The sequence below is a fragment of the Vicugna pacos genome, chromosome 13 (assembly GCF_048564905.1).
Source record: "Vicugna pacos chromosome 13, VicPac4, whole genome shotgun sequence".
NCBI classification, from domain to species: domain Eukaryota; kingdom Metazoa; phylum Chordata; class Mammalia; order Artiodactyla; family Camelidae; genus Vicugna; species Vicugna pacos.
The window spans coordinates 26,069,437-26,095,105 of NC_132999.1; the positions used below are offsets into that span (position 1 = coordinate 26,069,437).

Below are 25,669 nucleotides of genomic sequence, written 5' to 3' on the forward strand. Positions count from 1 at the left end.
AGAGCCTGGCAACACCCTTCATCTGAAAAGTTATTTCCGAATATATCTGCAACTGTTCTGAGTGCTTTCTGCTTAAAATATCAGCGGGTGAAGGCATTCATCTTCGCCTTGTGGGGTAGTAATCTCCCATATCTTTACTTATGCTGAAGAGAGATTTATATTGACTTTTAGCTTCACAAGACTGGTTTAGGAGAGAATAATCAACTTTTAGACGCACCGTTGGGAGCATTTGCTGTTCTCCTCCAAGCCAGGAGTGCAGCGCAGACTTGGGGGCTGTGAGGGGTTGCTTTTCCATGCCACCTGCCCTGGGGGAGAGAGGGCCAAAGTGGTGTATTTAGTACAGCCTGGGAGCCTGGAGAGGGTTCCAGAGGTTCAAATTTAAGCTCCAGCCCTTGGGACCTTCACGCTATGGACCTCAGTGTTTTTTTTTTTTTAATCTGAAACGTTGGAATCATAATATCTGGATATACCTTGTTAAAATGGTTCAAAGATTTACATGAAATGTCAGTCTCAGCTTCAGTTCTTCCACCCAAAATATTAAGAAAAGCATTGTCTGAGAACCAGTCTTGGCCTTGGCAGGATGTCTGTGTGACTCTGGGCGAGTGTTCAGAATCTTCATCTATAAAGTAATGGGTTGAATCAGTCTTCATTGACCACTTCGAGTGCTGACCTGCAGAGAATTTAAATGTAACATCAAGAGAGAATTTCTGGTTGGTGGGGAGGTTAAGAGGATTAGTGATGGTTACTTCATTTATTGGCAAACCCACTGGTTTACTGAAAGTGGAATCTGAAACAACTCGTAACTTAATGTCTCCACGTTTCTTTATGCTTCTCTGGCTAATGGACTCAGAATGGGGTATCGCAGTCCAAACTGAGCATCTGTTAGCTTCAAGTCAGACGTTTGGTTCAAATTCCGGCTCCATGACTTTCATGCCATGTGTTGACATGGTGACATCACTAGATGGTCGGTCCTTCAGTGAGTTTAAAAGCAGAATCCCCTCCAACTCATGTCAGACATGTAGTGTGTGTGTGAAAGAGAGAGACTGACCTTTCGGTAAAGCCACTGAGATTGAAGAGTTGCTTGGCTACAGCAAAACCTAGCCTATCCTGAGCACTGTATACTCCCCAGTTTTATTTCAGAGCATGTATGTTTATTTCCTATGGCTGCGGTAGCAGATTACCACCAACTTTATCACAAATTCATTTTCTTAACAGCTCTGGAGGTCATAGGTGTAAAATGGGTCTGCAAGACTGCATTCCTTCTGGAGGCTCTAGGGAAGAGTGGCTTTCCTGGCCTTTTTCAGCTTAGAAGCCACCCACATTCATTGGTTCACAGCCCCTTCCTCCAGCTGAAAACCCAGCACATAGCATCTTCTCTCTGACCTCTGCTTTCATCTTCTACGACTCTGACTTTCCTCCCTTCCTCTTACAAGGGTCCTTATAATTATATTACACCTGGATAACCCAGGATCATTTCCCCATCTCAAGATCGTTAACTGAATCACATTTCTAAATCGTCTTTTACCAAGTAAGGTAGCATATTCACTAGTTCTGAAGATTAGGGCAAGAGTATCTTTGGGAGGGGGCATAATTCAGCCAATCACAGTCCTAATCTCTCCTGACCATTACTTGTCCCAAGTTGGTTTTATTTTTCAGAGCATGTGTCAGAAAGAAGTGTGTGTGTGTACACATGTATACACATGTATATATTTAGTTTTTACCACTCTAGGTTGTAACTTCCATTAGGAGGAGGCAGTGCCTGCTCCTTATTCACTGTTCTCTCTCCCGATGGCTTCCATGTTTAAATAGCAGTAATGATGACAATAGGTAACAATAGAGCACTGTGTTTATCTCTTCCTAAGAGATATACAATTTAATCTGCGTAACAATCTAGCAAGGATGGGTAACATTGCTGTTCTTATTTCCAGGTAGAGAGATGGAACCTCAGTGAATTTAAATAACCAGCCCCCAAAGCCTGACAACTGCTAAGTTGATCCAAGAGTTGAACCAAAGACTGTCTGAGCCCAGAGATCTTTCATTTAACAAGCAAAGTGCAGGCAACCCACGAAAAAAAAAAACCCTAAACCTTCCTCAGATTGCTCAGCATTTAACAAGGAAGGTGTATAAAAATAATAAAATTTTAATACAGTGTAACAATTACGATGTAATGGGAATGATGGCATCATGTTCAAGTAACTGAAGGAGCAGAGAGGAAGAATGGTTTAACTCGACCTGGATGAGGCAGAGAAGGCTTTCCCCAGGGAGCTAATTTCCGATTTGAGTTTTAGAAGATGAAAAGTGTTCACCAGGCAATGGAAGAGGGAAAAGGATTCCAGGCGTAGGGAACAGCATATATGAAGGAACTGAGGCAGGAAATGACATGGTGTGTTTGGGGACAAAGGGACAGTGCCAGAAGAGAAACAGGAGAACTTGTGTGCTTCTGCAGAGGACTACATCCTCCACACAGCACTGGACAAGCACTAGAGTGAAGAGTGGGGCAGGGGTGATGGAAAGGATACAGCAGATACTGAATTAACTAAATCCTTCTCTTCCTCAACTTGTTTAGGAGCCAGTGGGTATGTGGTTAGGGAATTGAAACTTAGTTTCAAAGTTTGAGATTGAGCTTCATAAAATCATTAAGCTTTTAGCCATTACCTCTCTTTTTTTCCTAACCTACCCCCATGAAGTTTATTCATTGATTCATTAATTTGGTAGTATTTTTTTGAGTTACCACCATGTGGTAGGTGCTGGACCCTCAAATCCCAACCTAATTGCTTCTTCTCTTTGGTAAGCCAGTTTCAAAGATTAACTGCTCTTTCTGTCTGGAAAATCCTTTTGTGTCAGGTATATGGAATTTATACATATTTAAAGATAATGTCTTGAATCTGTGTGGCATTCTGTTTATTTTTTATTTTATTCAAAATGTCCTCCTAATTCATTTTATTTGATATTTATAGAAACTTTGTGAGGTAGATGGGACAAATTCAATTATTTACATTTTAAGTATCAAAAAAAAAAAGAATGAGATTTTTTATATCTTCAATTGGTCAACAAGTGTTTTAGCTAACTTCCTCAAGCCATAAGTTCTATGAGAAAAAATCTCTATATGGTTGAATAAGAGTATGGTTAACAAATTCCATGTATGCATGTTCATTTAGTCAACATAGATTTATTAACTGATCAGTATCAAGTTAGACTGAGAGATTGCTCATCCTTACCGTAACAAGCTTTCAAAAACAAGGTATCCCATTCCATAGATGAACAAATTGGGACTCTGAGAAACTAAGTGACTTCTCAAAGGTATTCAACCTTGGGCTGATTCCAGTGTTATTTCTGTATTCAGTTTGGCCTCAATGAGGGAAAAGCTTGCACGTTCTTCATGAGAACCCAAGGTGATATACCTTAAAAATCAGCTAAATCGCTTCTCTCCTCGTTCTCATAGTTCTCTCAAAGTTAAGCGATCGCCATCGATTATTTTTTCTGGTAGCGTCACCTGTTATTAAAGCCTGATTGTTTCCTCTTACCAATTAACACAAAGAAAAATCTCAGTTAATGTTCCCCTGTGCCCTACATTTTCCTCATTCTGTCTTCAGTTATTCTTCCTGTTTACTGCAGGCTAGTGTCTCTGAGCTACGTGGCAGAGTCTGGCCCGGCACCCATAAGATCAGTACAAGGCCATCTCCATCTCGTTGCCTTTGTCATTTTTTTTCCTTGCTAGGGTCCCCTCTGGTATTTCCAGGTTTAGCTGATGGTAAACTGGAGAAGCCTTCAGGAGGGAGTGCAAAACGGACATGTGGATGGAGCCTGAGTAAAGCCAAACTGAATGTTTAAAGGGTGGGTCCTGTGTTGCCGTCCATTGTTCTAAACTAGTTTTTTTGGCTAGTCTGGGGCTCAGGTGGGGAATGGAGAGGGGAGAGGACGGGGGAGGACAGCTTCATACGGTGCTTTCACAAAATGAGTAGAACCAAAGGGTAGACCGGAGTGAAGGCTCCAAGAAAATCCACGGATACTTCCGGTCAACGAATGCAGAAGAAGAAGGAGGTCAGAATGGAAAGAGTTCTACGATTGGAAACTAAAACGCCACTTACCAGAATGGATACCATTTTTCTATCTGATACCACCAGGCCAACTCATTCTGTACATACTTCCTGAGCACGTACTCTTTGCCACAGATAATCATTTCATTGTTGTCAAAATCACCGTGATAGTCAAGATTATCAACATCCTTCTCCTCTTCCTCCTCCTCCTCCTCCTCCTCTTCATCATCGTCTTTGTCCACACGACAGCTCTTCTTATCAAAATGTCATTACTGGAGGCCTCCTCTGTGCCAGGCTCCGGGCCAGTGCTGATGTCCACGGCAGTTCTGTGATACGAATAGTTGCATCTCCAGTTTACTCATCGGGAAAGGGGGCAAAGAATGGAAATAGCTTTGTGAAGGTGACAAAGCCAGAATTCCTGGAGATAGGGTTTTAACCTAAGACTTTCAACCCCAAAGCCCACGTGCGTAACCCTGTTGCTGCACTTAAGGTAGCGCTTTGTCTAGGAAGGGAGGGGGAAAGGTAGAAGACAGTAACGGTGTGACAAACGCTGTGATCGAGAGAAGTGCAGGGTCTCTGGGAGCAGAGAGGAGTCAGGACGTCTCACTGCGTGCTTGATGGAAGACTTCCTCAGGGAGTTGCAACTGAGCTGAGTCAAGCAATACTCGTTTCTCAGACAATGAAAAGGGAGGAGGGCATTCGCGGCAGAGGTGAAAATATGTGCAAAAGCACGGAGGCATTCATTACTTCAACAAATACTTACTGTCCTCTGCTCCAGGAGCTATGTTAGGAAACCCAAGGGTGAATAAGAAAGAGAGGAGTGTACCCTGTGCAGTGGATGCACTAGAGGAGATAAGACTGGAAGCTTCAAGAACAGTAAGAATTTAGAGGGGGGAAATAAGAGGAAAACAAATTGTTAATAATACCCTGTATTTAGTTTTACCGTGACTTTTCCCACGCCCAGAACACCACCTAGTACATCATGGGCACTTGACTAGTTGATGAATGACTCATTGAATGATCTCTGTTGACCTTTGGAACAATCCATTCACTTATCATGAGTCCCATGAGGGCCAAGAACATTTGTTCACCACGATCACGACTTGTATCTGCAGTGGAGCCCCTGAGTTGCGCATCTCCGGGGAACACTGTCCACATGGTGGTCTGTGTGATCACAATGTGGCTAGTGCCCCCGGAGATGTGCAGTTTGGAAGCTTCACATTTGATATAAGGGATTAATTGTTGTTGACTGAATAAGCTAAGGAAAGAAGAAGGCAGGGAGGAAGGCTAGACAGAGATGACTGTTACTTCAGCCTCTTATTCATGCAGGAGGCATCAGTTAGCTCTCGGCTGTCAGTCAGCATGTCTGTTTCCCAGGTGGGGAAGAGATGTAAAGAGCCCACCTCAAAACACACAGCTAGTGAGCAGAAGAGTCAAAATAGGCCTCTCCTAGTCCATGCTTTCCTACCACAGCACAGAGTTTCTCTGTCAATCCATCTGTTTATGGTTTCCTCCAAGGGGCCAAAGGTTGCCTCTTTCCTGCGGAACAGCTGGGTGGCAGAATGTGTTGCTGACCCCACACAGCTGGTGCCCTCCCGCGCAGTGAAGGAAATCGGGAGCTGGTGCCTGGAGCCTGTGTCGGGGATTGGCGTGTAACTCGTTGCTGCTGTAAACCTCTCTCCCAAGAGGCTCTGACTTGCTAGTTCTTCAAGTAAAGAAGATCCCGAGGCTTAGCGAAGGGATTAGCAGGATACACATTTAGGAAGCACAAAGATTGCTGAGCATCAGCTTTGGACGAAGAAATTTTGTTCCAGATCAAGGGCCTTGCAAATGCCCTTCTTGACTGTTTCCAAGCCAAAATTGAGGCTGCAGTAATGTGTTTGAAAGAGCTAGGTGTTGAGGTCAGAAGATCTAGGTCTACCATTTATGAGCTCTTTGATCTTAGTTAAGAAGCCTGTACCCTCTGATTTTAGTTTCTTTGTCTGTAAAATGGAGTTGCTTTTCCATAGCAGCATTGTGGAAGAGAACACAGAAGGATGTATGAAAAGGGTCTGACCCAGTGTGGTCGAGTGAGAAGAACTTGAAATTCGGAAACAGATCTGATTTTTAAATCCAGAGTTACCTCTTGATAATGATACAAACTTCAACAGCGTTAATCATAGTAACAATAATAATAGCTAACATTAATAAGAAATAAACACTGTACCAAGCACTATGCTTAACATTTAACAAGTATTATCTAAATTAATAGGCAACAGTAGAGTAAACACTATGATTATTGCTATTTTGTTGATGAGAACAGAGGTGATGAAGGTAGTTTGACATCACCTTGATGGGAGTGAAAGGACAGGATCCAAACAGATTATCTGACTCCAAAGTCCCCAGCATGACTTTTTTATTGAAGTATAGTTGATTTATAATATTACATTAGTTTCAGGTGTATAGCATAGTGATTCAAGTTTCGTTTTGTTTGGGTTTTTTGCAAATTATATTCCATTATAGGTTATTACAAGATGTTGGTTTATAGTAAATCCTTGTTGCTTACCTATTTTATATGTAGTAGTTTGAATCTGTTAATCCCAAACTCCTAATTTATCTCTCACCTCTCTCTCCCCCTTTTGTTAACCAAAAATTTGTTTTCTATGTCTATGAGTTTGTTTCTGTTTTGTATATACATTTGTTTTACTTTTTAGATTCCACATATAAGTGATATCATATAGTATTTATCTTTCTCTGTCTCATTTATTTCACTACTTATAATATTCTCTAGGTCCAACTGTGTTGCTGCAAATAGTAATATTTCATTCTTTTTATGGCTGAGTAGTATTCCATTGCATATACACCACATCTTAAGCCTGTTAATGGGCATTTGGGTTGTTTCTATGTCTTGGCTATTGTAAATAGTGCTGCTATGAACATTGTGTGTACATGTATACACACATGCACATACTTTTCATATTTTTTTTTGCTTTGCTAGTTAATATTCTTTTTGTAATTGAAGTACAGTCAGTTACAATGTGTCAATTTCTGGTGTACAGCACAGTGTCCCAGTCAATGCATATACATACATACATTCCATATATTCTTTTTCATATTCTTTTTTATTAAAGGTTACTACAAAATATCACTCATAGTTCTCTGTGCTATACAGAAGAAACTTTTTAAAAATCTATTTTTACATATAGTGGCTAACATTAATAAATCTCAAACTCCCAAGTTTATCCCTTCTCACACTTTCCTCAGTAACCATAAGATTGTTTGCAATGTCTGTGAGTCTGTTTCTGTTTTGTAGATGAGTTCATAGTGTCCTTCTTTTTTTAGATTTCACATATGAGTGATATCTTATGGTATTTTTCTTTCTCTTTCTGGCTTACTTCACTTAAAATGACAATTTCTGGGTCCATCCATGTTGCTGCAAATGGCATTATTTTATTCTTTTTATGACTGAGTAGTATTCCATTGTATAAATATACCACATCTTTATGTAGTCATCTGCCAATGGACATTTAGGTTGCTTCCATGTCTTGGCTATTATATATATGAACATTGGGGTGCATGTATCTTTTTGAATTAGAGTTCCCTCCAGATATATACCCAGAAATGAGATTGCTGGGTCATATATTTAAGTCTGTTTTTAGTCTTTTGAGGAATCTCCATACTATTTTCCACAGTGGCTGCACCAAACTGCATTCCCACCAGCAGTGCAGGAGGATTACCTTTACTCCACACCCTCTCCAGCATTTATTGTTTGTGGACTTTTGAATGATGGCCATTCTGACTGGTGTGAGGTGACAGCTCGTTATAGTTTTGATTTGCATTTCTCTGATAATTAGTGATATTGAGCATTTTTTCATGTGCCTGTTGGCCATTTGTAGGTCTTCATTGGAGAACTGCTTGTTTAGGTCTCCTGCCCATTTTTGGATTGGGTTTGTTTTGTTGTTATTAAGTTGTATGATCTGTTTGTGTATTCTGGAAATTAAGCCTTTGTCAGTCTCATCATTTGCAAATATTTTCTCCCATTCCATAGGTTGTCATTTTGTTTTGCTAATAGTTTCCTTTGCTGTGCAAAAGCTTATAAGTTTAATTAGGTCCCATTTGTTTATTTTTGCTCTTATTTCTATTGCCTGGGTAGACTGCCCTTGGAGAACACTGCTAAGATTTATGTCAGAAATGTTTTGCCTGTGTTTTCTTCTAGGAGATTTATCATGTCTTGTCTTAATATTTAAGTCTTTAAGCCATTTAGAGTATTTTTGTGTATGGAGTGAGGGAGTGTTCTAACTTCATTGATTTACATGCTGCTGTCCAGTTTTCCCCACACCACTTACTGAAGAGACTGTCTTTTCTCTGTTGTATATTCCTGCCTCGTTTGTTGAAGATTAATTGACCATAGGTCTGTGGGTTTATTTCTGGGCTCTCTATTCTGTTCAGTTGATTCATATATCTGTTTTTATGTCAATACCATGCTGTTTTGATTACTGTAGCCCTGTAGTATTGTCTGAAGTCTGGGAGGGTCGTTCCTCCAGCTTCGTTCTTTTCTTTCAGTATTGCTTTGGCAATTCTGAGTATTTCGTGATTCCATATAAATTTTAGGATTATTTGTTCTAATTCTGTGAAAAATGTCCTGGGTAATTTGACAGTGATTACATTAAATCTGTAGATTGCCTTGGGCAGCGTGGCCATTTTAATGATGATTTTTCCAATCCGAGAGCATGGGATATCTTTCCATTTCTTTAAGTCATCTTTAACTTCCTTAATCAATGTTTTGTAGTTCTCCATGTATAAGTCTTTCACTTCCTTGGTCGGATTTATTCCTGAGTATTTCATTGTTTTGGATGCGATTTTAAAAGGGGTTGTTTCTTTGCTTTCTTTTTGTGCTAATTCATTGTTAGTGTAAAGAAATGCAACTGAGTTTTGTATGTTAATCATGTATCTTAATACCTTGCTGAATTCTTTTATTAGCTCTAGTAGTTTTTGTGTAGAGCTTTTAGGGTTTTCTATATTTAGTATCATGTCATATGCATATAGTGACAGTTTTACTTCTTCTCTTCCAATTTGGATCCCTTTTATTGCTTTTTTTTGCCTCATTGCTGTGCCTAGGACTTCCAAGACAGTGTTGAACAGAAGTGAGAGTTCATATTCTTTCTTATTACAGGTTATTACAAGCTGTTGTTCCCTGCAGCAATCACTGTGGTTTTTGATTTGCAGTTCTCTAATAATTAGTGATCACAACATGATTTTTGATCTCTAAGTTAAACTGCTCTCTTTCCAAACCTAAGTTTTCTTATCTATCAAATGGGATAATAACACCTGCCCAGCCTGATTGGTAAGAGAACCTGAGAATTTATCTGGAAAGCAGGGTCCTGCTGCAGGGGTCCAGCTTAGCATGTGGTATGGCGGGGGAGCTGTGGTGGTAGTGGTGGTGGAGAAGATGGTAATAACCATGGTGACCGTTGGCACTGCAGATCTTAAAGGTGATCTCCATGGCTGTTACTGGAGAAAGAAGATACTGAATAGACAGAAAACCAGGTAGGACCTGTTTTCCCTTTACTAAAAAACAAAAACAGAACAAAAAAAGATCTGGCACCTGTAAAATCTGTCCCCTTTGCATTTAGAATGATGTCTTTGATTTCTTTTACTGGTTCTTCATGCAGCTGAGACTCTAATAATATGAAAAGCAAAGCTAAGGAATGAAAATGACCACATTGGCTAAGAAGTTTACATCACATACTGTAAGGTGAAGGCAATAAAGTGGCTCAAAGAAGTTATTCAGCCCTTCTCCTTTCGATGTTCAGTAAATTGCACTTTAAATAAAACTGTCACAAAGCCACAGGACAGTGAGTGACTGTTCAGTCTGGGGGATGAGAGGGCAGTACGGAGGGCAGGAAGTGCTTTCAAATAAGAATGTTCTGTGGTCAAGTTTTTCCCTACTTACTGGCAGCCAGTTTCTGGTGAACTCTCCCTGTTCTTGCCCCAAGTTTCAGTGCCAAACAAGCTCAGGGAAAGTAATGAGGAGGCCAGTCATGGGGTAATTTGAGGACTGGCCAGTTGGCAGATGTCATAAATTCTGACTTCAGGCCCTTATCCCCAGACTGCTAGCTAAGTCATGCTTGGGCCCTTATGCTGGGAGCTGCATTATGAATAGACATCTGAGGATCATGGCCCAATTTCTTCTCTAAGACCCTCACTCCAACCACAAAATGCAGTTAACAAGCAACATTTTGGCATCTTAAAGCGATCTCAAGCCCATGGTGGTTTTTCAGTTGTTTTTGTTTTTTTGGTTTTTTTCTGATTTCCTAAAAGGCATCCTAAACCTCATTTGTTTGAAATAAATAGCTATCTCCATTTTTTTCATCTTGAGGGTTTCTATACGGTTGTGCCCTGAGTAAGGAAACGTAGGTTGCAAAATACTGATTTCTTATTCACCATTTCCCTGTATAGTCTGTGAAGGTATTTTGAACCATAAAAATGCAAACGTTGTGTTGATTGGTTTGATTCTGTTTTTGGTTTTTTTATTTTTTATATTTATGTATTTATTATTTTTTAACTTTTTTTATTGAGTTATAGTCATTTTACAATGTTGTGTCAAATTTCAGTGTAGAGCACAATTTTTCAGTTATACATGAACATACATATATTCATTGTCACATTTTTTTTTCACTGTGAGCTACCACAAGATCTTGTATATATTTCCCTGTGCTACACAGTATAATCTTGTTTATCTATTCTGCATATGCCTGTCAGTATCTACAAATTTTGAACTCCCAGTCTGTCCCTTCCCACTCCCCACCCCCTTGGCAACCACAAGTTTGTATTCTATGTCTGTGAGTCTGTTTCTGTTTTGTATTTATGTTCTTTTTTTTATTTTTATATTCCACATATGAGCGGTCTCATATGTTATTTTTCTTTCTATTTCTGACTTACTTTGAATGACATTCTCCAGGGACATCCATGTTGCTGCAAATGGCGTTATGTTGTCTTTTTATGGCTGAATAGTATTCCATTGTATAAATATACCACCTCTTCTTTACCCAGTCATCTGTTGATGGACATTTAGTCTGTTTCCATGTCTTGGCTATTGTAAATAGTGCTGCTATGAACATTGGGGTGCAGGTGTCTTTTTGAAGGAGGGTTCCTTCTGGATATATGCCCAGGAGTGTTTTTGGTTTTTTTAAATTGAAGTTTAGTTGATTTACAATGTTGTGTTATCTTCTGGTGTATGGCATAGTGATTTATATATATACATACACATACACACACACACACACTTATATACTCCTTTTCATATTCTTTTTCATTATAGGCTACTACAAGGTACTGAATATAGTTTCCTGTGCTGTACAGGAGGATCTTGTTATTTGTCTATTTTATATATAGTAGTGTGTATCTGCAAATCCCTAAGATCAGTTTTTTAATGGCTTGCAGGGGGCAACCTCAGCCCCATTTCTTACCCCTCCCCATCTCTCATTTCAGCCACACTCTCCCCACTTTGGAAACCCACACACACTAGGCTCTCTCAAGCCTCTTATAAATGTCTCCTCTACCTAGAATGCCCCGCACCTTTCCTTCAGCCAAGCTCCTGTTTGTTCTTCACATCTGGCTTTCTCCAGGAAGGACTTTGTGCTCTCCAGACCCGGCTAGACTTCCCCTCTGCCCACCCTGGTTCTACCCAGCACAGCAGCAACCATAGGTGCTGTCATCATCTCCATAAGACTGTGAGCCCCACGAGGGCAAGGTCTGTGTCTGTCCTACTCATGTGTGTTACCCATAGTAGGCATGCAACAAATGATTGCAGAGTGAAGTTGGGGAACGATAAATGAAAGCCTGTCATAGAAAAAAGGCAGGCTAAAGCATAGAGTTCATTTTCAAATATCACAGGCTTTAACATCAGGGCTGGGTTCCGTCCTTGGCTCCAGCATGTGACCTGAGCAAGCTGCAGAAAACTCTGATCTTTGGTTTTGTCCTCATCTTTGGAGGCACAGCTCAGAAGCACATTGTAAGGACTGCAGTAACTGAGAGGAAATGAAATACACATTTCATTGTGCACAGTGCCTGGATAACATAGTACATAATGATCGGTGCATAATAACAGAGTAAGGACCCAATGCACCTTTCATATTCTGTTATCTGGAATTAGTCCTGCTTTCTCCTCCGTGTCCTCCACCTGTGAATACATCCACATGCTTTCTGATCAGTTCAGTTCGAGAGATCATATATTGCCTGTCTACGCTTGGTGTGCCTAGGCATAGTGACAGAAGTATGAGTGAAAAAGATTACGGTCTGGTCCGTGACCCTGAGGACCTCACAGGGTGAAGGGGATGTGAGTAAAGCAGATACACATATAGATGATTTTCGTTAAACTGAATGGAAAGATAGAGGTAAGCGAACGGTGCTGTAAAACATGGAACAGGTACTCTTCGCCCAACCTAAGAGCTGGAAGATGCTTCTAGGAGACATTGATTAATTCGGCTAACTCTCAAAAGATGAATATATTTTAGCCAGGCAAATAAGTATGGAAAAGGCATTCTAGGCAGAGGGACAGCATGACCAAATGCACAGGGGCAAGTTCAGTTTTACTGGAGGGGTAAGTGAGAGGCAGGCAGTGGGAAATGAAGCTGTAGATGCAGGCAGGAAAAGGGGGCTTCTGTGTGTGGCTCAGAAAGGTATGATTTATCATCAGGGTAAAAGGGAACCATTAAAGGATTTTAACAGGCAGCGACATGATCAGAACTGCATTTTAAATGCATCATTGGCATGAACTTCATTTGCAAGACTCTAAGAAAGCCTTTTAAAAGAGCACCTCCTCTACATCATTACCATGGAAATCCATTTATTCATTTATTCAGTATTCGCTTGGCAGGTACTTATTGAGTACTCAATAGGAGTGAAGCTTCATGCTTGAGCCTATGGGCTCTACAGAGGTACATATGTTTTCTGCCTGCTGCCAAGGAGTTCACAGACTACTGGGGAAGATGAGGTATCTTTCTGAGTAATTGTAGTGGGACGTGGAAAGTGGTCAGAGGCATGAGAGCAAGAGAGCTTTGCAGATGCAATTCTGCAGACATGTTTCCCAGTTTGTTCCTTGGACCAGGTTCTGAATACACAGTAAGCTCTCAAGATTATTCATAATACAGGATTCTCCAGAAATTCTGCTTCAGCAGGGCAGGTTCAGGAGTCCCTGGGACATTCCAGTGCACAGCCAGATTTGAGAACCATTGCCAGAAGAGGTCTGAGGACGGAGAGGTTAAATTTTAAAGGGGCCAGTGATGAAGGACTTCCTGGACTAGGGAGCATTTGAGCTGTGCCTAGACAGATGAGTGGAATTTGGACAGCAGACGTCTGGCAAGGCCATTCCAGGTGTCAGGTGCAGCATAGGGGGTGGGATGCAGGGAAAGAAAGCACACCTTAGAAGAACCCCAGGAGTTCTGCACCACTGCAAGAGAGAGAGGTGTAATGGTGCTTTGGGACCCGATCAAGGAGGCAAAGGAATTGATACTTTTAATTGCCAGATACTTACAAAACATAGCTAATTTTTTTTCAAAACTGGAGTGACATAAGCAGAACTGTGTTTTAGAGCCACCAGGTCACTGAAGAAATGTTTGAATGAGGACAGGTCAGTAGTTGGAAAACCGTTGCCAAAATCTAAGTTGAAGCAGATAACCCGCTGGATAAGGAATAATTGTAGTAACAGCTACCATTTATTATGTGTAGAGTTAGGATAATTACTTTTTTATTCTTCTTGAAAGAGCCCTAGGAAATGGATAGGAACAAGCCCATGACTTCTTACCCATAATTCCAAAATTCAGTAAGCTCTTAAAACCATGAATTTTTCCTAACCACTTTGGTATCAAAAGCCTACGTGAACCAACATGAAACAGTTTATAGTCTGTATTGTTGCTGCATTAGATGGAGAATAATACGTCTCACTATAGAAATTGTACCACGTTTGATCACGGAATGCTGCCTCGGACCACGTGTGTGGAATCTGTAGTAAATTACCTTTCTAAAATTGAAAATTTCCTGAATTGCAAAGTATATCTGGCCCAAGGGCTTTGTATGGGGATTGTAGACATAAATTTGTGGTGTTTAATAAATGCTGAAACCAAGTCTCTGAGAAGCGAATTATTTTCCAAAGAAAGAGGATGAAATGACGCCTGGTCACCCATGAAGGAGCAGATCTGGATGGAAGGGACTTGGTGGAGGTAGCGCTCACGTGCAGGATTTCCTGGTGGACAGTAGGGAGACCGATTATTTGTGTTGGTGCCAAAGTAGTATTGGGATTCTTGGATGAGGGTTCTAATGCTCTGTAATTAATGATGGTTGGGCAGAAAGGCCCTCATGAAGAGAAGGGTGTAGGCAGATACAGAAAAGAACATGGGAAAGTGATTGGATTAAATCCATCAAAAGGCACTTTGCACCAAAAGAGCTTCTCTCTCTTACTGTCCATCAAAGGCAACTGAGCTTTCGTATTACTTCTTTGAGTGAACGCTTTGAAGACCCTAAATGAAAAGGGCTTCAGGGAAGAACGCTGACTTTCTTCCTCCCACCTCGCTCGCTCTGTCTGCTCACCTGAAAACGCAGTGAACCTGCGTGCCTCCTGCCTCTGCCTGTGCTCTTCCTTTAGCCTAAAATGTCCTCGTCGCCCCTGCCTCTCTCCAGTGAAAACCCACTTCTCCTTCAGTCTTACCTCCTTTGGGAAGGATTCCCTGAATGGGCCATGCCAAACTAATTTTTTACTTCACTGTATTTTCTTTGATCTCATATGTAGACTTTGTTAGGTAATTTTTTACCTAGCGCCTTCACTAAACAGGGACCAAATGTTTTAAATTACTCGGTTGAGCTAGCCTAGCCATCAGCTGGAGATACAGTGATGGAACGACATTGTCTTTGCACAGGAAAGAGATCGAGTTGAGTGGAAAAGACCAGTCAACAGTTATGATGAGGTGGAGTGTGTTAAGCACCGAGACAGCAGTCGGCAGAGGGAGGCACTTGGCCCAGAACTGGGAGGAGGCAGGAGGTTTGGGACAGCAGTGCCTTGAATGAGTCGTGAGTGAGTAGGGGTCACCTACTGTGTCGCTTTCCTGCTTGCCACCTCTAGAGGTCTTCTGATATCTACAGAATTAAGTCCTAATTCCTTAACTCAGCCCCCAAGTCTCTGCATGCTCCCACTCTTACCAGACAAGTCCAGCTTTTGTACAGTGCAAGGTAGGAGCTACCTGGGTCTGCTCCAGGTACAGAAAAAGAATAGGAAGAGAGTTTAACTAGGGGTAGAATTCTAGGCGCATTTTATACTTTCATCTCAGCACAAGTAATGTGAAGTGGGAGGGAGGCAAGGAAGTTGATATATTCCAGAGACTGATCATGGTGCTCGTCCACGGGATTTAATCTGGGTATCTGTGGAAATAAAGACCGCAGAGGAGAGCAGACAGGGAAGAAATACTGAGGTCCGAAGATTAATTTGATGGGGCCAAAGAATTCCTGGAGTTGAGGTACCAGGATAGGCAAGTGGATGAAATAGGAGTTGGTGATGCGGGAGTGGAACACTTGAAACTGATGTGTTAGAGATGGTCCAGTTATTGGTAAAGACGAAGTCCAAGATGTATGCCTGGAAATCACTGGCTGAGGTCAGATGGAAGACGAGGTGGTAAGAAATGAGGCCAGGGTGTGGGGAGGATTATCTACGTGGATTCTAAATTTGCTTATTGTCATGGGCGTAGTAGGGGAGAGAGAGGAAGGGGCCAGGTGCTACCATCTTCAACAAAGAAGAGGCATGACAAGGAACTTGTAGATGATTTCCATAGGGAGCAGTGGGTTTAGTTTGGTATCCTGTGAGTAGGAGTTGGTATTTCTGAGAAAGAATAAATGCCCTGGGAGCAGCAGTGAAGAGCTTAAGAGAACACGTCACCCGCCTCGCGGACCAGGAGTGGAGGAAAGTGGCAGAGAAAAAGCCACCATTGGGACAGCATCACGGGAAGCTGTGTCTTCAGGGGAGACAGCGGTTTGATTTAGAGCGAAGAGGTGGAGGCCATGCTCATCAATGATACTGAGAACCTGAGGAATTTTCCTGACTGCTGGCTGTGGTTTCCAGGTTGCCCAGTGGAAGGGTTGGGGGAGTGGTGAGCGAAGAGTGAGAAATGGGATTCAGCTGGGGATGCTACAAAGGTCTGTGGGACATAAGCCCGTGTGTTGATGGGCTAGGTTGGCTTTCTGATGATGACTAAGAAGAACAGGATATAAGGCCTGATGGCCTGTTGTTTTAGGGGAAACTGAGCCATAGGCTTACTATTGCCCACTGTAGCTTTAATGGTGATGTAGGGGGAGCTGTGGTGCGGGAGGTAGGGTGGTCTTATTAAGGACCTTGTGGGACTCTCTGGGCCGCTTTTAAAAGCAGCAGTAGGCAGTGTCATGGCTGGGGGGAGAGGGGTTTTATGGGTGGCATGGGGAGCTCTAGACACCTCCTGTTTAGCATGTAGCACATGTGGTTACAGCTAGAGGAGGGGCAGTCTTACCGAGAGCACCGGCCAGGGAGCTGACACCTACTGGGCTTTGTACAGACTTAATTGAAACCTTACAGCTGTCCCATGTGGCAGGCGTTATTAGACCCATTTTACAAATGCAGAGAGAAAGAGTAGCTTACTCAAGATCATGCATCTAGCAGAGCTGGGCTTCTTGCCCCTATTAACCTGAAGGATGGAAAGTACTGACTTGACTTGATGGGTAATGAAGAGGGGTGTGTGTAATTATTGGTTCTTGCACCTTTGTGATGGAAGCTTTTAACCTTTCTATCCTGTGTCTGTTCAGAGGGCAGGTGGGAGGATTTCAAACAGCACTTCTGTGCCCTGTTGTTCTTACCCCTTCTTGGGGGCTTTGGAATTAATCATCGGTACCAAAAACGGAGACCGTTTTCCCCACTGTTACAGCTCGTGGAGTATCGAGGGTTGAATCAAAGCCCTTTTGTTCCTGAAGGAGGACTCAGGTGCTGGTTTTAATCTGCTTTGATTTCTTTACACCGTAGGTAGGATCTGACAGCTGTTTTCCTGGACCTGTCATTTCTTGGCTTCCACTGCCTTCACTGCGCTTTTGGGTTTTCAGGTTGCACTTTCCTTAAGGATCTTCAGTGGGTGATAAACCATTGGGTTCATGTTGCCTTTGCTTTCCCTCCTGGAAGGCACTTTTCAGTGATTTGCAGAAATTCAGGAATGAGTTCACTTTTCTTTTTAAATCGGCATCAAAACAGTGTCTTCTCCTCTTGGAACTTACGTGTATTTTTATGACTTTCACTTCCTGAATTACTGCTGATTCGTTGAGCACCCGTAGTCCTGGTTCGCTGCAGCTCGCAGTGTGCTGACGTGAATGTCGTTGTAGATATTAGCCCAGGGAGCTGTGACACAGGAGCGGGGTACAGAGCAGCCTGCCACCGCAGAGTAAGCTCTGGAGAGGGTGGAGCAGCCATTTGCTCCGTTAAGTCAGGACGTGTGACTTGACACAGAATTTATTCCCATTTGCAGATCTAGTTTGAAAGGGTGTAACACTAAATTACATTTTCTTATCTGGTTCTGCATTTTCTTATCACCTTTTAAATTATGTTAAATCAGGCCTGCCTTGAAAATGCAAGAGACATGGTCACAGTGTAACGTAGTTAAGTGTTTAAACAGTGCCTGGCCTATAGTATGTCATGCGAGGCATGCGTATACATCAAAGAGGCATCTGATGCTGATTTTGGTTATTATTATTATCATTATTGTTCTTAGATTCCTGTAAAATAAATATTGAATGAGAGACTTCTGTTTGATGGAGTCTTTTCCCCCTCGTTTGTCTAGAGATGTTCTGGTAGATATGATAACACCACGCTTAGAGCACAGGGGTTCGGATGGGTAACCTTCTCCCACTGTTCTCTCTGTTCTTCTGGAATAGCCATGTCTTAGTTTTTCTTGGCTGGTTGCTACCTCCTTGGTTAATTTCCATATCAAAGAGATAACTCCCCTTCTGTTTAGAGGACACCACTGCCTTTTATCTTAGGTTGTCCCTGCAATATCTAGAATTGTTTTGGCCTTTGCTTCCCAGATGAGATAACTGAGCCTTGCTCCTGCATAGCAGAAGTGCCAAGGTTATCTTCCATGGCTGTTTGCAGGGCTGTCTTCTGACATTAGAGCACACAGATAATTTGTTTCTCTGTGCATTCTAAGGTGTCCTTGGGGAAAAAAAAATTTTAATTCTGCACAGTCACAGTTCACAAATTTGTGAACCTGCTAAGTTTTCCAAGTATTCAGTCACTGATTCATTCATTCAACAAGCATTTTGTGCACCCCAGGGCTAGTGCTGGCAGTACTAAAATATACTATCCTTGTCTTGAAAGGATGCTGAAAGACTTGAAAAATCAGGGATTCATTCCTTCACCTCATTTCTACCCCCTGTGGACCAAATATGCTTTCTGGCACTGGTGCTACAGCAGTGAACACACACTGACAAAGTACCTGTCCTCAGGGAGTTGACATTCTGACGGGAGGGAGGTAGACAGTCTGTTGGGCGTTGACTGGTAAATGTAATTTAATGTAAACTAGGATGTATTGGTGACGTAAACCAGGAAGTAAGCTAGCACGTACTGGTCGGTGTTTTTTGTTGTAGACAACCCAATCTGCCAGTTTGAGCAGAAAGGATTTATAAGAGGCTGTGCTAGGAATCTCCAGAAGGGCTGGGGATGAGCTTGTAGGCTACAGCTAAGGGAACCATCCAACATGGGATTGTTCCAGTGGGAGCATGTCGGTGCTGCTGCCCTGTGCGTGGCATACTGCCCAGTGCACAGCATGGGAACATCTACCACAGCTGCTCCATGGAGGATCCGCTCTCCCCCACGTGGCTATGTCCTCATGCACTCATTTCCCACACCCCATGGAACCCACTGCTTGGCACAACTCTGGCTGCGAGAATGCGTGGGAAATACAGTTCTGAGCTTTTCAGGATCTGTGTTAGTGGAAGGCTCACTAGGAAGAAAACTTGATTTAAAACCTTCGGTGGATGCTGAATCCCCTTCTCATTACTCCCCTCCCCTTCCTTTGCCCTGTCAGCTTCCTGAAAGAAAAGTTAGTCTTTTTTTTTTTTTTTTAACTCCCTCACCTCCCATCCACTCTGGAACCTCCTGCAACCTTGCTTCTGCCATGACATTCTTTTGCAGTGTCCGTGGAATGGTTTCCATGTTGACAGATTCCACCAGATGCTTTTCCATCCGTATCTTACAGAGCTTCTCTGCTGCGCTCTCCGCTGTGGGCAACCGTTCCTCGTGAATACTGCCCACCCCTTCTCTTTCTCTCCTAACCCCACACCTCTCTGCTTCTTCTTAGACTCCTTTCTTGGCCTCTGCTATTGTCGCCTGGCTCTGATCTCACCACACATTCTCCTTCATCATCCCATCTAGGCTTATGGCTTCAATAGCCACCTCTGATAATAACAGCGAGAGTTAACTCTAATCTTAGTAAGTTAATGAGCTCTTATTACACCTTCTGAGCGGTTTAGGCACATTTGTTAATTTAATCCTTGTAACAGCTACGTTAGCTTCTTCTAATTAACAGATTACCATGAATTTAGTAGCTTAAAACAGCACGAAGTTACTATCTTTCAGTTCTGGAGGTGATGCCTAAAGTCAAGGGCCTTGCTAATGGCATTCATCCTGGAGGCTCTAGGGAAGAATCTGTTTCCTTAACTTTTCCAGCTCCTGAGGGCTCCCTGCATTCCTTAGCTTGTGGACCCTTCCACCATCTTCAAGGCCAGACTGTTACATCCTCAGCCCCTGCCTCTGTAATGGCTACTTCCATTGGCATGTCTTCTTTTCTGACTCTTATAAGGACCCTGGTGATAACAGTGGACCAGTCCCATCTGGATAATCCAGGATAACCTTTCCATCTGAAGATCCTTCACTTAATTGCACCTGCAAAGTCCTTCCTCCCATGCAAGGTAACACAGTCACGGGTTTCAGGGGCTGGGACGTGGACTCCTTTGGGGTGCTGTTATCTGACCTCTGGCAGCCACCTCAGGAGGCAGAATGCAATTGTTATCTCAGATAAGGCAATAAGCACAGAGGAGCTAAGTGATTTGCTCTGAATCGTAAGGGTAATAAATAGCAGAGCTGGAATTTAAACTTAGTTTGACTTCAGGGTCGATAATCTTAAGCTCTCTGCTAACCAATAAACTGGTAACACCAAATCAAAGTTTCTAACCTCCAAAGGATTCACATATATATACCTGTTAGATGGCTTCCCTAAAAATGCAACCCATGACATCCCAAACTGGGCTCATCATCTTTCTCCAAGACCTTTATTTCCAGTCCTCTGTCTTAGTTTCTGGTACCAACATCCATCCTCTCATCCAGTTTAGAAACTTGGGCATCATCCTAGAGTCCCACCTCCCCCCTTTCCTTCAGATCCAGCCCATCTCCAAGTCCAGTCCATACCGTTCTCTGCATATTCCTCTTACCTGTCCCCTGCTTCCACTCCTATCAGTGTTGCCCAAGTCCAGCCTCTCGTCATTTTGACTAGACCGTGGTAGTAGCCTCCTCATTGGTTCTGGTGTTTCATCAGCATGAACTGTAGATCTAATCATGTCATCACAGGTCTGTGTAAAACTCATCAGTAACTCTCCATCCACTCTGAAAATTAAGCCCAGCTGCTTTGAGGAGACTTGACCTCTACTCCTTCTCCAGCCTTGTGTATTGAACATTGGGGTTCCAGTTGTAGGGAATTCCTATTCTTCCTGTATATGCCCTGTTATTTCACATGCCATGCCTTCTTTGTGCATATCTTTCTCTCGTCTGAACTGCCTTTCCCACTGTCCTTTGACTGTTTTATCCTAGCAGTCATCTCTCAGAAGCCTTCTTTGTACCCCTCACCCCTGCTGGTATCCTGACCGCTTTGTGTTCTCATAGCACACTTTGTACCATGTATCTAACAACTTTCTGTATAATCTAGAACATTTTTGGCACTTGTGTCTGCCTCTGTCATTCCACAAGCTGTAAAAGGTCAGGGACTGTGTTTTTCAGCTTTTTTTAGTTGAAGTATAACGACATACTAGTTTTAGGTATACAACATAATGATTTGATAACTATTTGCATTGCAAAATGACCATGACAAGTCTGGAAACACTCACCACCATACATAGTTACAAATTGTTTTCCTTGTGAAGGGAACTTTTAAGATTTATTCTCCTAGCAACTTTCAAATATGCAATATAGTATTAACTATAGTCACCATGTTCTACATTACATTCCCATGACCTATTTATTTTATAATTGAATATTCGTGCCTTTTGACCTACTTCACCCAGTTCTCCCACCTGCCACCAACCCCTGCCTCTGGCAACCACTGATCTGTTCTCTGTATCTAATGAGAGTGCTGAGTTTTTTATTTTGTTTTTTTAGATTCGAGATCATAGAGTATTTTTCTTTTTCCATCTTATTTCACTTAGCATAATGCCCTCAAAGTTCATCCATGTTGTCACAAATGGCAGGAATTCCTTTTTATGGCTGAATAATATTCCTCTGTGTTTGTGTGTGTTTCTATGTGTATCACATTTTCTTTATCCATTCATCCATCAATGGACATTTAGGTTGTTTCCATATATTGGCTATTATAAATAATGCTGCATGAACATGAGGGTACACCTGTCTTTTTGAGGTACTGTTTTACTTTTCTTTAGAAAAATACCCAGAAGTGAAATTGCTGGATCATATGGTAGTTCTATTTTTTAATGTTTTTGAGGAATTTCCATATTGTTTTCCACAGTGGCTGCACCAATTTACATTCCCACCAATAGTGCACAAGGGTTCCCTTTTCTCCATACCCTCGCCAACACTTGTTATTTCTTGTCTTTTTGGTAATAGCCATTCTAAAAGGTTTGAGATGATATATCATTGTGGTTTTGATTTGCATCTCCCTGATTATTAAAAATGTTGAGCATCTTTTCATGTTTCTGTTGGTCATCTGTGTGTCTTCTTTGAAAAAATGTCTGTTCAGATCTTCTGTCCCTTTTTAAATTGGATTATTTGTTTTATTGCTGTTGGGTTGTATGAGTTCTTTATGTCTTTTGGATATTAACCCCCTGTCATATACATGATTTGCAGATATTTTCTCCCATTCAGTACATTGTCTTTTCATTTTGTTGTTGGTTTCCTTTGCTGCACCAAAGCTTTTTAGTTTGATGTAGTTCCACTTACTTATTTTTACTTTTATTACCTTTGCTTTTGTAATCAGATCCAAAAAAATCATCACCAAGACTGATGTCAAGGAGCCTACTACCTATGTTTTCTTCTAGGAGTTTTATGGTTTCATGTTCAAGTCTTTAATCCATTTTGAGTTAATTTTTGTGTATGGTGTAAGATAGTGGTCCAATTTCCTTCTTTGGCATGTGGCTGTTTAGTTTTCCCAACACCATTTTTTGAAGAAACTGTTCTTTCCCCATTGTATGTTCTCAGCTTCTTTGTAAATTAAATTCTCTCTATAAATTAATTGACTATGTATGTGTGGGTTTATTTCTGGGCTCTCTGTTCTATTTTGTTGAGCTATGTGTATGTTCTTATACCAGTATGATACTGTTACGATTATTATAGTTTCGTAATATAGTTTAAAATCAGGACGTATGATACTCCAGCTTTGTTTTTTCTCAAGATTGATTTGGCCATTTGGGGTCTTTCATGGTTCCATACAATTTTTAGGTTTGTGTGTGTCTGTTCTGTTTCTGTGAAAAATGCCATTGGCATTTGAATTTTGATTTTACTCATCTGTGTAATCCTATTGTCAAGCACATAGTAGGAAAGTAATGAATATCTTGAGATGACACAAGTTGAATTTTGAACAAGCAGAAATTTGATGTGGAGGAAATAGCACATTCAAAAGCATAGAGACATGAAGGAGCACTGTAAGTTTGGGAAAACGTGAGTAATTCAGTGAGGCCAGAAGGAAGAAAGTGTGTCAGGGAGGGGCCCAATATGATGTCAGAAAATTAGCAGAGCTGAGATTTGGAAGGACCTTATGGACTGAGCAAGAGTTTGAGCTGTATTGGAAAGCTCTGAGGAAGCCAAATTGAAGGATTTTAAATTGGGATGTACTTGATCAGATTTGTGTTTTTAGTCAGATTTGTCTAACAGCTGGGTAAATGGTGGATTAGAGAAGCCCAGAGTGGAGGCAGAGAGACCATGAAGAGGTCATTTTAAGCAATAAGGAAGGAGGAGTTAAAGACGGTGACATTGACATGAAGAAGGGGCAGGCTCATGGGCTTTTAAGACTTAAGATGAGCAGAATATGATGACTGACTAATCCTGGGCCCAGAAAAATGGAGCATGGTTTTAGCTGGAATGTCCCATTGGCCACCTCTCTACCTATCCTCACTCACCTTGCTTTATACCCTCAACCCTGACCTGCCACCAGTGAGTGATGAAGGATAAAGAACAGAATGCGTCACATCTATTTCCCAAGAAAAATAAAATCCACATGTTAGGGCTAAAAGGGGCCTTGGAGATCACCCAGCCCAACTCCCTGATTTGATAAGTGAACTCAGAAAGAAAGGGGTGACTTTCCTACAATACCTCTGAAAATCAGCAACAGGCACCTCGTTACTCTTTTCTGAATCATCCATGTAAGTCTCTACATGGCACCTGTCTAATATTTTCATGTGTATTTAGCTTATTTTCTGCCTCTCCCTGACATCAGAATGTAATATTTAAGAGCAGAACCCGTGATGGTCTAAAACAGTCTTTTGCCCATAGAGTAAACACTTGCTGAGTATTTGTTGAGAGAGGAATGAGCCAGGTATAATCAGGTTTGTTTCCTCCTGAACCAGTTTTCTTCACACAGAACCTTGGTTTGGAGCTTATCAATCCGTAATTCTATTTCCCGCTGGAGTGTTTCCTCATCATTCCTGCAGAGGCTAAAATGAACCACAATAACATTGTAGTTCCTGTGGCTTGAGAAAGTAAAGAACCAAAAATAATCACTGTTGTATTCCTTTAAAAATATTAACTACTGATTACCTAACACCTATTAGAATTGTTATTATTAAAAAAATTAACAAGTATTGCAAGGATGTGGAAAAATCAGAACTCATGTGCCAATTAGAAATATAAAATGGTGTGGCTACTGTGAAAACCAGTATGGTAGGATACTCAGAAAATTAAAAATAGAACTCCCATATGATCTAGCAATTACACTCCTGAGCATATATCCAAAATAAATGAAAGCAGGATCTCAAAGAGATCTTTGTAAACCCATGTTCATAGCAGCATTATTCACTATAACTAAAAGATGGAAGCAGTCCTAAATGTCCAGCAATGGATGAATGGATAAACAAAATTGCTATATACATACAATGGAATATTATTCAGCCTTTAAAAGGAAGAAAATGTTGCAATATGCTGTAACGTGGATGAGCCTTAAGAACCATATGCTCAGTGAAATAAGTTAGTCACAAAAGAGACAAGTATGTATGATTCCACTTACATGAAGTGCCTGGAGTAGTCAAGTTCATGGATACAGAAAGTAGAATGGTGGTTGCCAGGGGCTGGGAGGAGAGGGAATGAGAAGCTGCTGTTTAATGACTATTAAACAGTGTTCCAGTTTCGCAAGATGAAAAGAGTTCCAAGCATTCACCACAATGTGAATGTACTTAACGCTTCTGTGCTGTACACTTAAAGGTGGTTGAGGTGGTAAATTTTAAGTTATGTGTCTTTTACCAGAACTGAAAAACACCATTGAGGTATGTACATCTGCTGTCTCATATGATCCTTTAAACAACCCTGAACCATTAGTAGAATAGTCCCATTTTATAGTGAGGGACATAAAGCTCAGAGAAGTGATGTGAATCGTCCAAGGCACAGAACTGGAAAATGGCAAAGTTGAGCTTCATACTCAGATCCCCTGGTTCCATGCCCAGGACTGGCTTCTACCACATCAGGGGAGGAGATGTTTAGTGGAATCAACTTGACTGTGGGTTGAAATAGAAGATACTAACCCTTGGCAATTTGTGAAGGAAGCAATATGTGTGTGTATGGTGTGTGTGTGTGAGTGAGTGAATGAATGGGAGAGGAGAAGAAAGAGCAAAGAGCGTGCAGGCAAGCTCCCAGACACCTGTTTCATACATCCTGTTCAATTTTCCCCCCTTCCTGAATCTTCAGAGGGCAGGTGTGAGTCAACTGTAAACACAGTGAGAAAGGTCCCCCAACATTCATTGCCCCGCTGGGAAAATCAGAAGTCAGTAGTATGGCGATTGTAGACGTGAAATGAAGAGCTTCACGATGATCAGGAGAAGACGGTGGCTCTTACTTTTGGAAGTGGTTCTGGGATATGTTCTCCCACACTCTACCCCCACCCCCTCCTACCTCTTGTGAAGACAGAAAATTACAAAGCACACTTAGGAAAGTAAATCAGATCTAGCGAGAGGAAGAGGGGACTGGGATCAGCACTGAGCAGGAGCCAGGTAGAATCCTGGGCATGTCCCTTCCTCTGCCCCAAGGGCTGGGCTGCTATTACTACCACCATTTTCATACACTGAATGTTGGATGAATTTAGCAAGTAGAACACAATCTCCCAAGGGGAGTCAAAAATACAAAGGATCATCTAGTCTCTTGTTTTTTATTGAGTTATAGTCATCATCTA

At 41.7% G+C, this 25,669-nt stretch overlaps 1 protein-coding gene across 4 annotated transcripts in view; it reads left to right on the forward strand.

Annotated features, from left to right (window-relative positions):
* FYB2 (FYN binding protein 2) overlaps window positions 1-25,669 on the forward strand; it is a 99,396-nt gene that overhangs the window by 9,441 nt on the left and 64,286 nt on the right. The window lies entirely within an intron of this gene.